At 40.0% G+C, this 21,010-nt stretch overlaps 1 long non-coding RNA gene across 3 annotated transcripts; it reads left to right on the top strand.

The window, feature by feature from the left end:
• The first annotated feature begins 18,451 nt into the window (after positions 1-18,451).
• LOC127120016 (uncharacterized) lies at positions 18,452-20,562 on the top strand. 3 transcript variants are annotated; one of them, XR_007802997.1, is made up of 6 exons: positions 18,452-18,780; positions 18,868-18,971; positions 19,075-19,231; positions 19,889-19,996; positions 20,092-20,167; positions 20,301-20,562. It is a non-coding gene; the product is annotated as an uncharacterized LOC127120016 (long non-coding RNA). The 3 variants fall into 3 exon arrangements; XR_007802996.1 differs by having other exon boundaries at positions 18,865-18,971; positions 19,075-19,996; XR_007802995.1 differs by having other exon boundaries at positions 19,075-19,996.
• Positions 20,563-21,010: the final 448 nt, after the last annotated feature.

Genomic DNA, 21,010 nt, shown 5'->3' on the forward strand with positions numbered 1-21,010 from the left:
AGTTCACAAGGAACTGAGCAACTAAAGTACTTGGATATGGCAGTGTGGAATCCGCGGTTCTTGAAGCTTAATTCCTCCAAACAGTTGTTGAATAATGATGAGGAAGCAAGATGTGAAGCTCAGGTTCGATCAATGTTGCTCCTAATGCTCAAAGCTCCAATTCACCATGGATGATGCTTGAAAATGCAGTCGAGATTCCAAGCTTTTCCTCTTCCAAACTCCCAAAACAGATGATGCTAATGATGAGGAGAATTCAGATCAAAAAGAATTACGAAAAATGGTTGAGATTAGATGAAGAATTTTGGAATTGAAGATTTGTGTTCTTGATGAAATCTTGAGAGAATGAGGAGTTTCTAGATCCAACTTTGGGAAATGTGTGTTCTGTTATGATTAACAAGTGTTTAGGTTTATATACATGAGCTTAATTATCCCTTAATCCACTTAATTAGCCAAATGCATTGTTAGTGTAAATGGTAATTTGTAAGAAAGGGCAAAAATGTAATTCCACTATGCCAGCTCATGCCACCTGTTTGACAGCACATACACCTTCCAATTGTCATATGTGAGCTGTAGAAACTTTCCTCATGCCCATTGGATGTGTAAATCTCAAAATCACCATGTGGATGCATTTGTCCATTTTTAACCCTTGCATTCTCCAAGCCAAATTCCAATTTACAAGGCCTATGCATGAAATGGTGATTCCAACACACTCCAAATTCCATTTATGAGGTGTAGAAAAAAGTCCCATCTCAAAATTCCAATTATTTTGAGAGTTGGACAATTTTGCCCCTGGTCCAATTCAACTGTCCAGTTGAAAAGTGACTTTTTGCCTTGGCCATTTTTGGACAAATCCAATGATGCACCCTTGAAGTACATGTCAAATGGAGTTTGTGCATATAAAGAACTTGCAATTTGGATAAAGCATGTGGAAATTATGGCCTCCTGATTATGGGTCATTTTTGAAATTCACTGAGCCATAACTTTCCAACCATACATGGGATTTTCAAGTTCTTGGACTTTTTGGAAAGGTGAGAACAATATCTACAACTTTCATGTTGAACAAATTTTCATTTGAAGCTTCCTTGGACACGTGGCTTTGAGGTCCTAAACTTTCCATTTTTGGAAACTTCAATTACAAGTCACTTTCTATTTTTGGCAGTTTTTGTTCTGACCTGATTTTCTTCATTCTTAAGCTTTGCAATGTCAAATAACACTTGTTACAACATGAATGAAGTGTATCCAACTCATTTCCACCTCCCAATCCATCAGATCATGTACAGTTGACCACAGTTGACTTTTTCAACTGACAGATGAATTTGGCAATGCATAGATCAACCTGAGCCCCAATCTCCAACTGAAATGGCTCAAGGGTGAAACCCTAGCCTCAATAAGCACAACATAATCACAAAATGAACCCCATATCCACCATAGACCCCATCTCCTGATCCAGCCCTGATTGGCCCAATGCAACTGATTAGGGTTGACCAGTGGTCAAAACCCTAATCTCAAGGAATCTTCTTCAATCTCCTAATGACATCCAACCATGATGATGATGATGTATCATTGCAATCAAGATGAAGACCAACATCCATTGAGAATCATGAAACCCTAATTTGAACTGCCCCATCCTCAGATGGCCAATGATCAATCAATAAACCCTAGGCTTGCACTTAGACTTCCTCATCTCCTGATCAAGACTTGAGAGGATAGCTTGCACAATGTAACCACATGATATGCAATATGCAATGCCTAATGACCTAAAAATGTAATGCAATATGTTAATGCTAGTCCCAAGAGAGGAGGGCAAATTTTGAGGTGTTACACCCTCCTCTCTTGGGACTAGCATAATATATTTGCATATCATTTTAGGTCATTAGGCATTGCATCTTGCATATCATATGGTTACATTGTGCAAGTCATCCTCATAAGACTTGATCAGGAGATGAAGAGGTCATGGTGCAAGCTAGGGTTTCATTGGACTGGATCATTAACTGTCTGAGGATTGGGCTATGAATTAGGGTTTCATGATTTCTCAAGGAGATTGGTCTTCATCTTGGTTGCAGTGATACATCATCATCATCATGGTTTTGGTATCACCAGAAGATTCAAGAGATTGATCAAGATACCTTGGGATTAGGGTTTAGACCACTGGTTAACCCTAATCATCTGCAGTGGGTCAATCAGGGTTTTGCAAGGAGATGGGGTCTATAATGGATATGGGGATCATTTTATGATTATATGGAGCTTATGGAAGCTAGGGTTTCATCATTGAGCCATTTCATCAGGAGTTTGAGGCTCAAGTTGAACAGTGCATAGCCAAATTCATCTATCAGTTAAAAAAGTCAACTGTGGTCAACTGTGCTTGATTTTATGGATTTGGAGGTGGGAGAGAGTTGGATACACTTCATTCATGTCTAAACAATTTTCATTTGACATTTCAAACATCAAGAATGAAGAAAATAAAGTTAGGAGAAAAGTTGCCAAAAATAGAAAGTGACTTGTAATGGAAGTTTCCAAAAATGGAAAGTTTTTCACCACAAAATTACATGTCCAAAGAAGCTTCAAATGAAATTTTGTTCAACATGAAAGTTGTAGATCTTTCTATCCCCTTTCTAAAAAGTCCAAGAACTTGAATTCCTCATGAATGGTTGACAAGTTATGGTCCATTCATTTTCCAAAAATGCCTAAATTCAAAGGGGCATAACTTTCACATGGAATGTCCAATTTGGGTGATCTTTTTTTGAGCAAACCCCATTTCACATGTACTTTCAAGATGTATAATCAAAATTCATCAAAAATGGTCAAGGCAAAAAGTCATTTTCCAAGTGAATTCATGTGTATTTTTGGCATGGCATAGTGAATTTGAGATTTACAAGGCATTGGCACATGAAACCACTTCTAACACACTCCAAACATCAAATGTGACTTGTGTGAACATTCATTTTACTGTTACATTGCCAATTGGAGAAGGTCATTTTTGGACTTTCACTTAAAATGCAATTAACACTAATCATTTGGATTTTTGATAATTGTGATTAAGGGAATGGATTAGCAGGGGTATATATGGTTAATCATAACAGAAAATGTTAACCACATCACATTTCTCAAGAATCATAACTGAATTTCCCTCCAAAACTTCACAATTCTCCAAAACTTCATCCAACATTTTTCAACATTTCTTCATCAAACTTGCTCGTGTTCATTGGATCTACACTCCATAAGCAATTGTGAGTGACTGTTTTGCTGAATTCGTGGCTAAAGCTTCAAGAAAGTGGACTGTTCAAAGCTTGCACAACAATGGAGTTTTGAAGATTCTTGCAATTGGTGCTGTTTCGAGCTAGCCTAATCACTCCATTCCACTTCCTCATCAATAAGCATCATCTGTTTTGGTGAATTACGCGTGGAAACATCAAGATTCGCAGCTGCCATCATCATAAGGTGCCAATTCGATTTCCTTAATTGTGTGAATCATGATATGCGTTTTGTAGGCCTTGCAATGTAGATCTTCTTGATGCTTATAGTTTTTAATTTGACTGAGTATTGGATGAGAAATCTGAGTTTGAATGTTTGGATATGATTCTTTTTTCACTCGATCCCGTCGCTATGCTTAGAGTTAGGTTAAATCGTTTACATATCCTTAATCCTTGTTGGAAGACGGTTCTAATGATTATAAGTTTGTTGAATTTGGTGAGAATTTGTTGTTCTTCATTTTCTGCAAATTCTGGTGATGTTTTGGTGAAGAACCGATGAAACTCGCGTTTGATCCTATATCCGCCTGGCTTGGTTTTAAAATGTGTTTCCCGCCATGCCTCAACCAATAGAAACGCGCCACTGCGTTTAAGTGGAACGGCGCCGTTTTGGCCAAGTTCTTAAGTATTACAAGTTTGCCATTATCAGATTAATTGGATTTATTTCTTATTTCTTTTTCATTTTTGATGCTTGATCTTTAGAAAATCATAACTCACTCATTTTTTATCCAAATTGAGTGAGGTTTTTTTCATGATGCTCCTTGTAATGTGTAGAATTTAATCATGATTTTTGTGATTTTTGTGCACGTGTGAAAAATTAAAATGCCTAGGGATTTCTTGGTAGTGTCACATTTGTACATACTTTGCCATATCTTTCATAAAATGATGATGCTTTCAAATAAATGGATGAAATTTTTTGTGCATATTCTGGACACTTTGATGGTGATTTTCATGTAGAGTTTGTAATTTTTGGATACTTGGTTGAAGAGATATGAATTTTTGATTAGAGGTGTGACAATTTGTGTCACACCAAGCTAGGTCAACTTCATGATTTTATTTGATGTTCTTAGGGATGTTGAATTGAGTTGAAATTTTGCATGAATGAACATATGTATGTTGAGATCACATGTGATTTTTTATGGAATTTTTGATAGCATTTCCTGATTGATTGTGATTTTCTCTTCCGTTGAACCATTTTGTGACATTGTGTGACACATGATTGTATTTTGTTTGTGAAATTCTCATAGTGTATTGGATGGATGTAAAATTTGACATGTGGATTGTAGACACATTATAGGTCATTGTGGTTTTGATCCCATTCATTTATCATACATTGTCAATGTTTTGTGATTTATGGAAGTTGATGCTTGTTTTGATGCCTTGTGTTGGCTTGCTTGAAATTGTCTGAACTTCTTGATTTTGATTGACCTACTTCCTTTTGTCCAAATTAACTGAAATTTGACATGCTATCCATTGAATGTGTCCTGTTTAGGTGTGAATTTTTGTGGAATTAGTTGAATTGTTTTGGTATGCTTTTGATGGAGATAGTTCTGTTTGGTCATTTGGAGTTGCAAATTGCATGTTTGATGCTATTTTGTGCATAAAATGATAATGGTGAATGATATGAGCATGGGACCAATTGCATTTGCTTCTAATTTGTTTGATTGTGATTTTGGATAATTTTCACTTGCTGTTTTGATTTTTTCATCTCCTTTGGACCCTAGGCTTGGCCTAGTGGTCTAGTTTCTCATGTTTGGTTTGGATTTTCAGGTTGAGATGCAAAAGCCTTAAGGAGAACAATGCAAGTTGTAAATTGAGTTTGTTTGATGTTGTCAACTAACATTGGTTTTGTGTTGTAGGGTTTGATGCTTGAGTTTGAGCTCATGGCTTGCACTTATGTGCATTAACTTGTGTTGACTGTACAAATTGACTGTTTGACTTTTGCTGTTTACTGTTGGTTTGTCTGAGTACTGATGATACTTGATTGATTTCAGGTACATTAAGTTGCTTACAGTTCCTTGAGAACTTGCTTGCTGTTGCTTGGTTTTTAAACCAATTGAGGTAGAATTTCTATTCTCCATGTAGTCTGGAAGACCTGGCCTGTTACTTGGCCAGGCAACTGTCTGAAGTCCTCCTTAAGAGGCGATGTTTGTGATTGTTTACTTTTGTCCCCAAGCAGGTAAAGACCTCTATGAGGCAATTGGTGGATCATAGAGATATGCAATCTATCTCCCGCTATTCTGTTGAGTCGTCCCTCTGCTCACACCACTGTGTTGATGCATTGGGACACAAACCCAAGATCTTGTGCTGTTGCACAGTCGAGTCAGAGTCTTGAGCGTAGAAGGGTTTCCCCATTCTGGACCCACGCTCCTTTGTCTGAAGCTCTCCCTGGTCAGGGATAAGAGCTGTGAAGTCTAATCTTCACTCACCTTTCATCTGCTTCACCCTGACTCTCAATGTCAGGGTTAAGAGCGAACACTACCCTGTACAGATGACTTGCCTCGGCAGTCCACCCTTGTTTGAGCCTCACTTGACTGGATATAGTGTGTGCTATGTGAAATGTTTGTTTTATTTTGATTGATGCTTGCATGCTTGTTTTTCCTGGTTAGGATTAGCTTGCTGTTGTGCAAGTAGATAGAAACCATAACATAGGACAATGATGCATGATAACACTAGGCTCGAGTACAGCTCCCTAGTAGTGTGTCTCCCCTTGGTTTCTGGCTAGAATTTCTTTCCCTTTCAGGGGAACTACGTCGCCCTGATCCTCATACCAGATGAGGTACGTAGGCAGGAGACCGTGCGAGGTCTCTCCGGGCACTTTTTTTTCTTTTTTTGTGTCTGTGCTTGACAGTTATAGGCTCGAGTTCCCGACTCCCTATTAACTTGTTTGGTTGTTGTGTGCTTGGAAGCTGATGTAAGTCCATCGAGTGGCATTCGGGTTCCAGTGTGCGTGTGTTTGGTTCGGATGCCGATGTAAGTCCAGTGATTGGCGTTCGGGCTCCACGTTTGCCTTGTTGTGTGTGTTGTGGTTCGGATGCTGATGTAAGTCCAGTGGTTGGCATTCAGGCTCCATGTTTGCCCGTGTTTGTGTTTGTTTGTTTGGTGTGCGTGAGCCGAACTACGGCAGCTCTGATTCTCGTTCCAGACGAGATACGTAGGCATAGGACGCGATGTCCTAGCGAGCCCTCTTCCTCTTAACCCCACCTGTGTTGTTTCGGTGTGTGTGTGTGTGATGTTTGTTTTAGCAACCTTTTCTTTCTTTAGAGCGTGGATCCCGTCGAGTACGACGGACGTGAGGGGTGCTAATACCTTCCCCTTGCGTAACCGACTCCCGTACCCTTTCTCTTTGGTCGCGAGACCATGCTTTTTCCTAGGTTTACTCTGAGCGTTTCCTTTCCCTCTTTGGGATAAATAACGCACGGTGGCGGCTCTGTGTTGTTTTTGTTTCAGCCCGCCGGTTGTTTTTCGTGGATGCGACAATGGGCTTAAAGATGCCACCCAGGAAGTTTGATGATAAGAGCTTCAGAGTGCGTCGTACATTAGACCATATCTGAAGGCATGGGTGTCATACTGAGTCGTACGTTAGACCGTGCAATGAGTCATCCACTAGGGTGAGCTGGACCTGATGAGATAAGGATCAGAATGGGTCATGCGCTGCTGGGGATAAAGGATCAGAATGGATCATACGCTGGATCGTATCTAAATTACGGAATGAGCCGTCCGTTAGGCTGTATCTGGAGAGGTAAGGATCAGAGCGGATCGTACGCTAGATCGTATCTGAGTAGCAGACTGAGTCGTCCATTAGGCGGGTGACTTCATTGGGGATGAAAGATCAGAATGGATCATACACTAGATCGTATCTGAGTTGCAGAATAAACCGTCTGTTAGGCTGTTTCTGATGATGAAAGGGGTAGTCATACGCTAGACTACACTTCAGAATGTACCGTACGCTAGGTAGCACCTGAGGGGATGAACATCCAAATGGGTCGTACGCTAGACCGTCTCTGAGCAGCAGGATGAGCCGTCCGTTAGGCTGTTTCTGATGACGAAAGAGGTAGTCATACGCTAGACTACACTTCAGAATGTACCGCACGCTAGGTAGCATCTGAGGACTTGGAGGTCCAACTGGGTCGTACATTAGACCGTATTGGAATAGTTGAATGAGTCGTACGTTAGGCTGTATCTGAAGAAGAAAGTAGTCGTACGCTAGACTACACCCCGGAATGTACCGTACGCTAAGTAGTATCTGAGGAATGAAGGTCTAACTGGGTCGTACATTAGACCGTATTGGAGTAGTTGAAGGTCAGAATGGATCGTACGTTAGATCGTATCTGAGTTGAAGGAGTCATATGTTGAGCTGAGTCAGAATGAACCGTACGCTAGGCTATATCTGATAGTATTTGTATATGTTGTATTTGCAATGAATATCTGGGGTGGGCTTAAAGATGCCACCATTAGGAGGATATCCGAGTGTTTGTAGAATGAATGTTCATATGGATTATATCTGAGAGATGTAGTTGAATCCTGAATGTAATTGATAAAGATGTCCGTCTGAATGGACCTTTGTTTTGACTGTATCAGGAGGATAATTAACCTGAAAAACAAAGTTAGCCTCATGCCATGTCATGATGCATGAGATGTTTTATGCTTATGAAAATAAATGCGAACAATGTATGCATGCGTATGCTGTGAAATGATGTAATGAATGAATTATGCATGAGGAGTTTTTTCCAAGGGAAAATAAATCCCAATATTCTGGTTGGAGATACTTGTATTGATGACCCTTTCTTAGCTGGGGATACTTGATTTCTGTCTGATGGTAGGAATATTCAACAGAGCCTGGCTGGGGACGGAAGAGATGACCAGTCTGTCTGGTGATGCCAACCTTTTCTGGGAAATAGCTGGTTTTTGTTGGGGAATAGAATTAGCAACCGGATTCATTGGAACGCATGGTTAGACCTTCTCCTCGATCCTGAAGTCTTTTGTAATTGCTATTTCTGTTTTATGCATGTGTTTTGATAAACATCGATCATATTCAAATGCACACATCAATTCAAATTAAATCAATGGATGTTTACGCAAACAAAACAGAGAAAGTAAAACAAAAGTATCTTTTTGGGAATGAAATTGTATTGATTTTGAAAGAGGGCCTATAAACAGGCAATTTGAGCACAAGGAGACAGAAATCCTAGTAAAAGGAAATCGTCGAGACAACAAAGAAAAGCTATGAAGAAAAAGTCATATTGATTTTAATTCTGCCACTGTCATTATATCTTCAAGCATCTCATCTCCTACTGTCGGATAGAATTGATTGGCTTGTTCAGTCCCTTGAACTTGGATGAAGCTGTCTGAGAATAGGACATAGTCATACGCTTTTAATCCCTAATTTTTGCCTGGACCGCCTTTTCAGGTTTTCAGTCCACCAGGATACCCTTTTTTGCCCAAGCCGCCTTTTCAGGTTTTCGACTTGCCGGGTGTACATGTTTATCCCTAATTTTTGCCCGAACCCTTTTGGTTCGCCGGGATGCCCTTACTTTTGCCTAGGTACATCGACCTAGCGGGTCTCTTTTATGCGTAGTATTTTTTAACTATGTCTGCGTTCACGGGATGTGGGAAGTCTTTGCCATCCATCGTAGCAAGTATCATGGCTCCACCCGAGAATACCTTCTTAACTACAAATGGCCCTTCGTATGTGGGAGTCCATTTGCCCCTGGGATCACTTTGTGGTAGAATGATACGCCTGATCACCAATTCGCCGATTTGATACACCCGTCTCTTGACCCTTTTGTTAAATGCCTGGGTCATGCGCTTCTGATATATCTGCCCATGACAAACAGCCGCAAGTCTCTTTTCATCGATCCAATTTATCTGATCGAGTCGAGTTTGAATCCATTCATCCTCGTCTAAACCTGTCCCTTTCATGATTCTTAGAGAGGGAATCTGAACTTCCACCGGTAAGACGGCTTCCATTCCGTAGACTAAAGAGAAAGGAGTTGCCCCTGTCGAAGTGCGTACTGAAGTGCGATAACCATGAAGAGCAAATGGTAACATCTCATGCTAGTCTTTGTACGTTACTGTCATCTTTTGTATGATCTTCTTGATGTTCTTATTAGCAGCCTCCACGGCGCCGTTCATCTTTGGCCGGTACGGAGAAGAGTTATGGTGTTTTATTTTGAACTGCGTGCAGAGTTCAGTAATCATCTTGTTGTTCAAATTGGAGAGAGCAGGTTTTCCAAATGTATATTTGATAAGATCCATCTTAGAAGTCAATAAAGTGGTATGATTCAACATATACTGTCTTAGTCGGCGAGCCGCCCAAGGTAGTATCTTGTTTCACAGTCGGTACCTTTTGCTAAGGTAGTATATTGCATGCTCTTTTCGACCAGACTCGTCATGTTGCCCTAACACACACCCTATTGAATTTTCTAACACGGTCAAATACATGATTAGAGGTCTTCCTTCAACTGGTGGCATCGGATTTGTAGGTTCTTGGAGATACTTCTTGATTTTGTCATAAGCTTCTTCATCATTCCATATCATCTACTGTTTTCCAAGCCTGCTCCTATTTTGACTTCTTTCTTGTCTACTTCAGTACCCAGATTCACAGTTTCAATTGATTATTCCTGCGGCTGTATGGTCTTTTCTTCTTGCAGTAACAGTCTGGCAAGTTCTCAGGTACTTCACAATCTTCCTCACTTCCATCCTCGGCTTGGTAGATCGGATTTTCAAAGTCATAATGAACAGTAGCAGAGTTATTACCAACAGGATCCAGAGTGGATATGGATCGGCAAATTGTTACGTGAGTGTATGCAAGAAAACATAGCTTATTTGAAAGATGACAAGAAAGATAAAGAGCGCAATATTTGAATGCAAAAAGTCCATTGATTTATTGAATGTGAATATGCTTATGAAAATGACAAAACCCTTAACAAATTAGCTATTGTGCCCCGGGCATAGACACAATGCTTTAAGAAGTTCAATCGTAAAAATTTAAAAATTTGCAACACTAAAATAGACAATAACAATTACTCCTGACTAAAGGAAATCGGGATAGTGTCTTCAGCCTTCCAATTGTCGAGTCCGTCACCAATTGTCAGGAAAATCCAGCTATCCAAGTCATAATCGTTATCAGCATCTTCCACAGTATTGACAATCTCGTCATGGTTAGGCAGAGGGGCAGTGATGTCATTAGGAGTCTCCGGAGGATCAGAGGTAGCCGTCTGTATCTTTCCACTTCGAATGCCGCGTTCCACATGCTCACCTGTTAATATAAGTTCAGTGAAACCCGATGAGGAACTTCTCAATAGATGGTTGTAGAATGGGCCAGTCAGTGTGCTCATGAACATGTCCACTAATTCTCGATCAGTCATGGGGGGTTTGACTCTGCCAGCCAAATCTCTCCATTTTTGAGCATATTCTTTGAAGCTTTCTTTAGAGCCCATAGTCATATTCTGCAACTGTAGCCGAGTAGGCGCTAATTCAGAATTATACTGGTAATGCTTGTAGAAAGCTGTCGCTAAATCAGTCCAGGTGTGGATGTTAGAGCTCTCAAGCTGATAATACCATTCCAACTGTGTGCCAGATAGACTCTCTTGGAAGAAATGGATCCATAGCTTCCAATCAGTGGTATACGGCTGAATCTTTCTCACATAAGCTCTCAGATGTATCTGAGGACAAGACGCACCATCATACTTAGTGAAAGTGGGGATCTTGAATTTGCGGGGAATGATCACATCAGAGACCAGACCCAAGCTTTCGAAATCCAGACTGGTGCCTTCTGACCCTCCATAGCTAGCATACGTTCTTCCAGCAACTTGTACTTATCATCTTTTGGAGGGTACTGTTCATTCTCATAATCTTCATCGTCGTCCTCATGGTTAAAGAGATCAACATTCTCCTATTCTGAATCATTCGGAAGTCTAATCTTGACCCCTGCAGCCTGTCCTTTAAGCCTTCTTCCCGGGTTGATGTAACTCACAGGTTTCTTGTCTTTCTTTTTCTCGAGCAAGAGAGCCTTCAGTTCCTCCTGCCCCTTGGATAAGTTCAAGATCATCTCCTGGAATTGAGCATTCTGAGCCTGGAGATCTTTGACAGTTTGTTCGAGGTCCATTTTTCTGTTTGCAGGAAAACCGTGAGAACATTGATCCCTTAGAATACCTGTTATGCAATGTTATGTTATGCTATGCAATGTATGAAATGTTTTCAATGTTTAAAGTCCTTGAAATGGTTAGTACAATGCCACGACGTCGTGATGTTATGATGTTATGTAAGTAACAAACACAAGCAAGTCACACAACAATCATTCCTAGGTTTTAAGGCTTGCATGAGTTCCATAGGTAAGTACCCTCCCCACTGAAGTTTGGTTGGTTCAACCTGTCCTAGGATAGTAACCGGGTTCTAGAAGGATCTCAAATCATTGACCTTCCTTTAAGTCCACTTCAGTGCAACACCAAGTGGTTGACCGAAGCTTCCCTAAAGTCCAATCTCAAAGAGTGTAGTATCGAGTCTCAACCAACCTCAGTCGGAACCGAAGTCAGTTATCTCACTACTTTCTAATGGCTAGGATGAGTCAATTAGCGTTCTAAAGGTCTGGTTAATGCTTTGATGACACCACGCGGAAGCCAAATTTTTCCTCAAGTAAACATGAGGAACATCAGGACATCCAAAGTGTCACATTAACCGTAGCCATCATTTTGACCATTCTAGTATACGCCAGATAGCCGCGGTGATCTTTTGCTACTTACCTAAGGTACACTAGATCCGGGTGTAGGATCTTTCACTCAAGCATAAAATACCCAAGCAATCCCTTAAAAGTAAATCAGACAATTTGAATAAGTGATCTTGTTTTTAAGGTAACCTCTCTTTTTAGTTAATCCCCACCAGAGTCGCCAGTTCTGTCATACGGTGAACTGACTTTGTGTGTTTTTGCTTTGGAAAGCAAATGTCGCGGTTAGCAAGAGTCGCCACCGACTTTTCTTTTATCCAATAAGGAAAGGTGGAAAAGAACAGGAAAGACCTTAATTAGATTTTGGGTTCGGGAGGTACATTATACAAAGGGAAGGTGTTTGCACCCTTTGTATCCATGGTTATCCATGGGCTCTTAATTGCTTGATCACTTATGTTTTTCTTGTCTGAAAAAGTGTGTGAGGGCTGTTTAGAAAATGTTTTGAAAAGAGAGTTTAACTTTGTAATGATTCTTGTCCGAGTGTATACAAAGTATTTATCTCGTTTAATTTTGAAAGCTGTTTAGAAAAATATAATTTGACAATGATTCTAGTACGAATGTATGCCAAGTGGTGATTTTCTAATAGAGGTTTTGAAAAGTGTGAGGTGTGAAAAGTAGTTTAAGCTGTGAGCAAGCATTTAGGAGTTATACCTACCCAAGGTCTTTATGGGCATTTCCTATCCTTATGAGGGTAAAACTGTCCTTACTATTGAGAAGTAAGTAGTTTTATCCTTTGGATGTAAAAGGGTCATCGTAGGGTCATCGTTTGGTCATTGAAGGCAACATTTGTAAGGATACCTTAGCATTCGAAGGGAAGATCATCATTAACCGTAGGCTACAACGAAGGGTCATCGAAGGACAAAATCATATATTCGCAGGCAACATCCGAGGGACAATGATTTATTTTATAGGGACATGATGATTTAACCGAAGGGTCTTTGCTAAGTGTATCCCCACATTCGCGGGACATGACCATAATACCGTAATATCGTAAGGCAACAAAGAGAGGTCCAAGATCACATATTCAAAGGCAATACTTTACAATCAATTAGGTAGTTGTAATCAATTAGGTAATTAGGTCCATATTATAATCAATTAAGTAATTAGGATGAATCTCCACATTAAAATCAATTAAGTAATTAGGATGAATCTCCACAAGGGTATCCCACAAATAAAGTGGAATACCTAGCAAGCTACCTTTTCCGGGAGTATGTGAACCCTTACAAAATTCAGCAAACAGGTCAGAATACCAAATCAGGGTGCAATCGAGCATTACACCACAAAAGAAATCACAACAGTAATAGGGTCAGGTAAACAATGCATGGCTATGATAAAACATGTCAGATGAGCGAAAATCAGAACAGAAAAGTCAGCGACTGTCACGTTCGCTCCTGCCTCGCCTAGCGAAGGCTTAGCGAATACTCGCTACATGCTCGCTTAGCGATGCGCTAGCGAGCGGCTGCGGGTTCTGGTTTTGATAACAGTACAATTTCAGCAAGCTTCACACCCTATGGCATCCATTACAGAGATTACATGGTTAAACATTCAAGATATTCATACATACTTAAATTCACATGCAAAACTTAAGATATTTTTATAAATTCCATCATAATGCCACATGCAAATTAAGAACCTAAAGCGATAATAGTAATGTAAACCTGTTTGCAATTGAATTGCAACCTTGAATGGGCGAGTCACTCTTAGGGTTGGCGCCGGATTAAGTTGGGCGGAGGTAACCTTGGTGCAGATGAGTTTCCTTCAGGGTTTCCTTTAGGGTTACTCTGAATTCTCTGGGTTAGCCTCCAGGGTTTGCTGTGCCTTCTCTCTATCTCCCGTTTTCGTTTTCCTCTTTTCTGACTGAAGTGTTGGTATTTATAATGCTTTTTCGTGACCTAATGGGCTCAGAATGAAGCCCAGAATTTTCTGGTATTCGCAAGCTTCGCTAGGCGAGTGGCATAGCGAAGAGTTCGCTAGGCGAAGGAGCTGCTCGCCTAGCGAGCATGCCAGTTTGGGCCATTTTCTGGATTTGGCCATCTGTGAGCTGGGTCTTTGTTCCTTTAAGGTCAATGCCTTGAGTAATGAGTTGGAGTGCCTTAAAAAATGTCTTGCAAAATTAACGGGCAAATTTTGGGGTATGACACACGCGACATCTTTTAGCAATCTCCTCATCTTGTGGTTATTCAACATTAACCACTAGGCTTGTTCCATGGGAATCTGGCATGGAGAATGCAAAGCTGTGATACTCAACAGCATCCTGGTAAGAGGAATCTCGAACAATATGACGTTCCTGTACAACAGAGTTATCAACTAGGGTTCGCACAAGCTGAGGTTGGGTAGGATCATTTATTGGAGCTAGAGTAACATTTTCAACAACTGAAGTCTGCTGAATATTGTCCTCCCTCTTTGCTGAAGCTATCATAGCTTCCACAAGTTGGTCTAACAGGTTTTTCATCGAGTCAACTTCTCCTCTTAATGCAATGTGACTTTGCTCCAATGGATCCGTGGTCTTCCAATAGCTACTTCAAATCTGATATGAGCATCGGGAAATCAACTGCAGGTTATGGACGAAGGATGAATGAGTTTTTTTGTATATATTTTGTGTGGAAAATGATATGCAACGCATGATGAATGCAGATGTAATGATATGTGCATGAATGTAGTGACTAGGGGTGGCAAACGGGCATGCCCGCCCCGTTTAGGCCCGCCCCGCAAAAGCCCACAAAAAAACGGGGCGGGGTGGGGCGGTCATAGTTGAGGATGCGGGCCTAAAACTTAGACCCGCCCCGCAAAAAAGTGAGGGCGGGGCGGGGAAAGCCCGCGGGCACTGCACTCTTTAAGCCTAAAACTGCAAAAATATATGTAAATACATGTGCCCGCAAAAGCCTGCAAAAAAAACGGGGCGGGGCGGGGCAGACACATTTGAGGGTGAGGGCCTAAATCCTTGGCCCGCCCCGCACAAAAGTGAGGGCAAAACGGGCATTCCCCGCGGGCCGAGCCCGTTTTGCCACCCTAGTAGTGACAGGTTCAGGATCACAGGTTCAAAGTGTTTTTAGATGGATCAAAATAACAAGTAAATGACGGGTATCTCTGATTAATGTAACCCCATGGGTAAGCTCTACAGTTGGTAGGTTCCTAGAGTCACAAATATTTCTTGAGGACGTCACTGTCGTGACGAAGACTCGTCAGACAATAATATCCTTAAGAATATCTCGTCTAGGTGAGGTCTTCATATTATCTCAACAAGGAAGGCTCCATGGGGATTCTACTACACAACTCTCGAGTCCAGGGTTCTAACAAGGTTCTCAGAGTCATAGATCGAGGTTGGAAATATTATTGTAAGGTAATAATACTTCCACGGGATCTCATCTGATTGGGGTTTTCGTATTAACCCAACAAGTCTGAAACTTCGTAGGTTAATACTACATAACCGCCGGATAGAGTGGGTTAAAAGGTCCCTAGAGTCATTCATCCAACTTGAAAATACTATCATCGTGATGAAGACTCGTCGGACAATAATATCTCAAGAGAATCTCCTCTAGGTGGGGCCTTCGTATCATCCCAACAAGGAAGATTCCTTGTGGGTGTCCACTATGCAACCACCAACTTAATCTTATGCTTTTTCTCAGACTCGAGTGGAGAGCCTATCTCACAAAGTATCACCAACTAGAGAACCCCAATAATACATAGCCAATAAAACACTAAACAATAATTATGATAGAATAATAATAACAGAATAAGTAACAAATAAATAAACAAGATTAACACACAATACATCAACTGAACTAAATTAGGCTTCACACTCTTTTGCTTGGAGTTGTCCCCAGCAGAGTCGCCATCTGTCGCATCTCGAAAAATACGATTCCTCGCGATTGTCGCGGAAAAAATCATGTTCGAACAGAGTCGTCACCGAACTTTATTTATCCCAATAAAGGGATAGGAAAATATCGATAAAACCTTTTGAATAATAGAATAATGGTCGTCGCAACCATATTCGGATTCGGGAGTGGATTACGCAAGGGGAATGTATTAGCATCCCTCACATCCGTTGTACTCAACGGGAACCTTTTATGTCAATTTCGCGATTTGAGTGTTAACTTATCTTGTTTGTTTTGTTCGAGTGATAATAAAATTGAATAGAGATGGATGGGAACCTCAGAAGGGAGAAAATGGAGGTTTTTATTAGTGTGTTCGCCAAGATCTCGCAATCTCATACCTACGTATCTGTCGCACCTCGAAAAATGGGGATACGACTTTAAGCGAAGCGCAATTGCACGCTCGCAATGATGGACTGAACAGAGTCACCACCAAACTTTATTTATTCCTAAAAAGGAAAGGGGAAATATCGATAAAACCTCTAAAAGAAAGGATAAGATATGGTCATCGCAACCAATATCAGGGTTTGGGAGTCGATTACGCAAGGGGAAGGTATTAACACCCCTCACATCCGTTGTACTCAACGGGAACCATTAGGTTAGTTGTGTGCGTTAGTGTTAATTGAAATGTTAGGCTTTTCGAATTATTAGGTGGGAAAGAAAGAAAGGATGAGAAGAGAATGTTTTTGGATTTTTGACGAAGGACTAAACCTAAGTTTTTTATCAGTGGGCCTGACAAGATTTAAAAATCCTGCTCCTACGTATCTCAAAAGAGAAATCAAGGCTTACGTAGTTCTGGGTAGAAAAATGTTTGTTTGTTGGTCGATTTTAGCGAAAGCTATACTGTATTAATCGATGAAAACACTGTTTTACCCAAAACAGATGAGGAGTGGACGCATACCACACATCGAACGGATTTATAAATCTACATTCGGAAAAGCGTAACTTATCTCGACTCAACAATCGTGGCTGAAACATTGTTTTACATCACCTTAAGACAATATATCTTTCATTTATGAAAAAGGTTTTTGATTAATCGCACGGCGGCGAGAAAGAGTTTGATTGGTTGGATGTATTTTGAGTGATGGCGAGAACTTGGATGAGCGAGATATCCATCTCGAATCCTAGTCTCAGGAGTGCACGGTATACACCATGTTCCATTTCCATCTTTATTAGCAAAAGTGTTTAATAAAGATTAAGTATTTTTAGGTTTGATTGAGAAAGGGTTTGAAGAAACCGCATTGACAATTTTAGACGATGGCGAGAGCTAAGATAGGCGAGGCATACGCCTCGAATCTTAATCTCAGGAGTGCACGGTATACACCATGTTCCATTTCCATATTTATTGAAAAAGTATTAAGGTAGGAATTAGGTATTTTGAAGTTTGAAAGACGAGTACTTGTGACTTACAAGCTCTTACAGCTTGGGTCCAACACTCGGGACTACGTCTGGACATTCCACCCAGGCAGCCTGTTTCTTTCCAATATTGTTAAGAAAATAGTTCGAATATTTACGAGTGTTTTGGAGGGAAGACGAATATTTATGGCTTACAAGCTCTTACAGCTTGAGCCCAATATTCGGGATTATATCTGGATATTCCATCTAGGATAATCTTTTTCTTCATGTTTTATTTAGAAAAAAAAGATTTGAATATTTGGAGTGTGGAAGAGAAGACGAATATTTACGGCTTGCAAGCTCTTACAGCTTGAGCCTAATATTCGGGATTATAACTGGATATTCCATCCAGGATAATCTCTTTCTTCACGTTTTATTTAGAAAAAAAATTGAATATTTGGAGTGTTAAAGAGAAGACGAATATTAACGGCTTGCAAGCTCTTACAGCTTGAGCCTAATATTCGGGATTATGACTGGATATTCCATCCAGGATAATCTTTTTCTTCACGTTTTATTTAGAAAAAGATTTGAATATTGAAGTGTGGAAGAAAGGCTTGAAATTGTATTTGACGGTGATGGGGAAATGAAATTGAATGTTGGGTGTGATTATTTACATGTGTAAAAGTATGGACATGGATACTAATAACCTAACTAAATTAACTAACACACAAAAATCGACTAATCGAATAAAAAAAAACAATATCGAAAATTCAATCATTAATTAAATCTAACAGATAAACATTTAAAAATATAAACAACTAAATAATGATTAAATTAATGTAAAAGTACAATAAATAGTAGAAGTTATATAATTTTTTTTACATGAAATAGTAAGCATAAAAATAAAAATAGGGAGATATATGCCATTCCCAAGTATCAAACACATCCCACTAAAGGAAGTGAAACTACTATCTCTCCACTAGGCCACTTATGGTTATTTATAATTTTAATAACAACTGAAATACATAAACCAAAACAGATTGAAATAAAAATTAAAAAAATAAGAACTAAAATAAGATAGTCTGTTGGACTGCTAATTAAACGAAGGAGGAATCCCAAAAAAACCCTAGCCGCCTGGCTGTTGGGTTTCCAAGTGATTGATGGATTGGGAACACAAAAACTAATTAATAAAATGTGCAAAGGAAGACTAAAGTATTAATTTTTTTAAATGGTTTTTAAGTGGCTTAAATGTTTGTTTTTTTTAAAATAAATAAAAGAAAGAAAGTGAGAGCAACAATAACAGACCCTTCATCGTCCTCACTCCCTCAACGTCCTCACTCTCTCAATCGCTCACACCTCTCTCAATTGCTCTCTCAATCGCTCATCATCTATCAGTTGCTCTCTCAATCGCTCATCATCTCTCAGTTGCTCTCTCAATCGCTCATCATCTCTCAGCCGTCTCTCACATTAGCCTCACGACACTACCCAAGAAATGCACAAATCTATGGTTTCAAAAGGGAATTGAGTAAAAATCTCACCTTCGGCGGTGACGACGGCGACGGTGAAGCTTAAATCTTCCTTCTTCGCCTTTTCAATCCAGGTTTTTTTGATTTTGGGATTAGGGTTTTTCCTCTGATTTTTCCCGTCCCTCTCTTCTCAATCTCACCTTCCCTTTTATATCCAGCAGATTAGGGTTTCGGGTTGGCCTATGCAGATCAAAACAAGTATCTCTGCGAAATCCTTTTGGTGCTCAGAATTTCGGTCTGCCTCTTTGATGCTTGTTCTGGAATGGTAATATGAACCGTGTACCTTCTTCCTCTACTTTGTCTCAATTCCGTTTTGGGCATCTTTTTGAATTTTTAACTGCCTTGCTAATTACTTGGTTTTACTGCAGTGAAAACTTAGTAAAAGCATGAGCAACTTCGGTTTACAGATTTCTTCTTCTACTTTGTGATACCTGCTATAGCACAGCATTGTGGCTTTGAATGGAGGTCAACCAACCAATTAGTAAGGGAGGATTCAGGTTGTGGCTTTGAATCATGCTGTTGGAGGTTAGGTGGATATCATTTGGCTAAGTTTTCTTTTCTGTCATGAGTTTATTTAAATTGGTATGATATGCAATGAGTTGTGGAATTGGATTTGAACTTGTCTTATAGAATTAGATTAATGCTTATGGACTTGTCTTATGGAATTGGATTGATGCTTAAATTAGTGTAGGATTTGGGATTGTCATTGACTATGTTGTATTGGATTGGAATTGGGATTTGATGTGAATTTTAATTGAATGCTTTGGATTGGACTGTTGTAGGTTGTTTCATTTTGTAGTGATGATGGTGTCTAGCTGGCTTGGTATGTTTACTGCTGCTATGCTATGTACAACATGCATGTTTTTCTGTTATGAAAGTTTTGCAGGTTAAGGTTGGTTTAAGATGGCCGCACGTGAAGGACGGGTTAGAAGATGTTGAGAAGATGAATTGAAGGAGAGGTTGGAGATGATGGGAGGAAGTTGAATTTGTTATGATTCTATTCAATTCCTATTATGGAACGAAAAGCGTCGCTGTCATAGCTTATTGGAGAACTGTTTTGGAGTTGTTATAAGTTTAGGATGGGATTACTTGATGTCTTGTTATTTGTTGGCTGCTGCAGCTTTGATTAATGTGAATATGCCTGGGACTGATACAGGTTATTGACCGTTGATGTTTGTGCAGGATCCTTTGGTTTGCACTTGCAGGTGTGATGCATTGGAGGTATGCCGGTGTGCAGGTTCTGCTGGTTTTCCTATTGCAACAACACTTGTTGGCTATCTTGTTAAGAAGGTAAACCACATTGAGTTTTAACCGGGGTCTCTAAGCACCATGGTCAGTTCAGAATTTTAACCGTTTTGAAATGGTTTCGGTGGGTGTGTTTGTAGGTTTGTGGAAATGGGTTGCTGGTTTACGAAAGGTCTCCGACGAATCTTGATGAAGAAATGAAGCCTATTCCAAATTGTGAGTTTCTCTCTTCCCAATTCTGTTTTGTTTTGATGTTCTGTTAAAGATTTCTTCTTCTCCAATTCCTTGCGTGTGACTGTTCTTCATTATTCTTGCTTCTCCCTAACATCTCTGTTTCTGTTCCTGTTAGGTGTGGTGTGAGGTTACTGTCATGGTTGTTTTTCCAGCAGGGTCATGGCATTTGGATGGTGTGACTTCTAGCTCGAATTGGTAATGATAGGATTCGAATGGTTGGTGTGGTGCGCATTGCAATCCTATCGTTGCATTTGGAAGTGTTGCCGGTGGTTCGGATCCTGTACTCTGGATTCATGCAGTGGCTAGGTGCCTGAATATCTTGCCATGGAAGTGACTGAAACGCTGCAGCCATGTTGACAGACCATAGATTTGTGTAGTGACCACATCTAACGGTTACTATGTCAAACAAACTGCTGCATGGAACACTCACTTATAATTAAAATTGATGAAGTTTTTCTCCTAACACATATTATGAACAATATATTTCTCATTTGTTCATGTTCATTAGTGCAGCCCTTGACATCAAACGCTTCTCAGACACATTCTCCATCTTAGCTTGATTGTTACTCTCCAACATGAGCCCAAAATGCATATGAGGAAAATGTGCCCAATTTTTTTTTGCAGCTGTACTGAAAGCTTCTTTGTGACTAATATCAGGATTATTAGCTTTAATCCTCTGAATCTCTTCCTTTATGAACTGATTATAAGCAGAAGGTACACGCTGCCTCTTCTCGGGAGGGCGGTTAACGACTCTTTCTTGAGTAACATGAGCGGTTGGAAACGTATTGAATTGTTAGATTGTGTATTGAAAGTTAATTGAATGAA

This window comes from Lathyrus oleraceus, chromosome 2, assembly GCF_024323335.1.
Source record: "Lathyrus oleraceus cultivar Zhongwan6 chromosome 2, CAAS_Psat_ZW6_1.0, whole genome shotgun sequence".
Classification (NCBI taxonomy): Eukaryota; Viridiplantae; Streptophyta; class Magnoliopsida; order Fabales; family Fabaceae; genus Lathyrus; species Lathyrus oleraceus.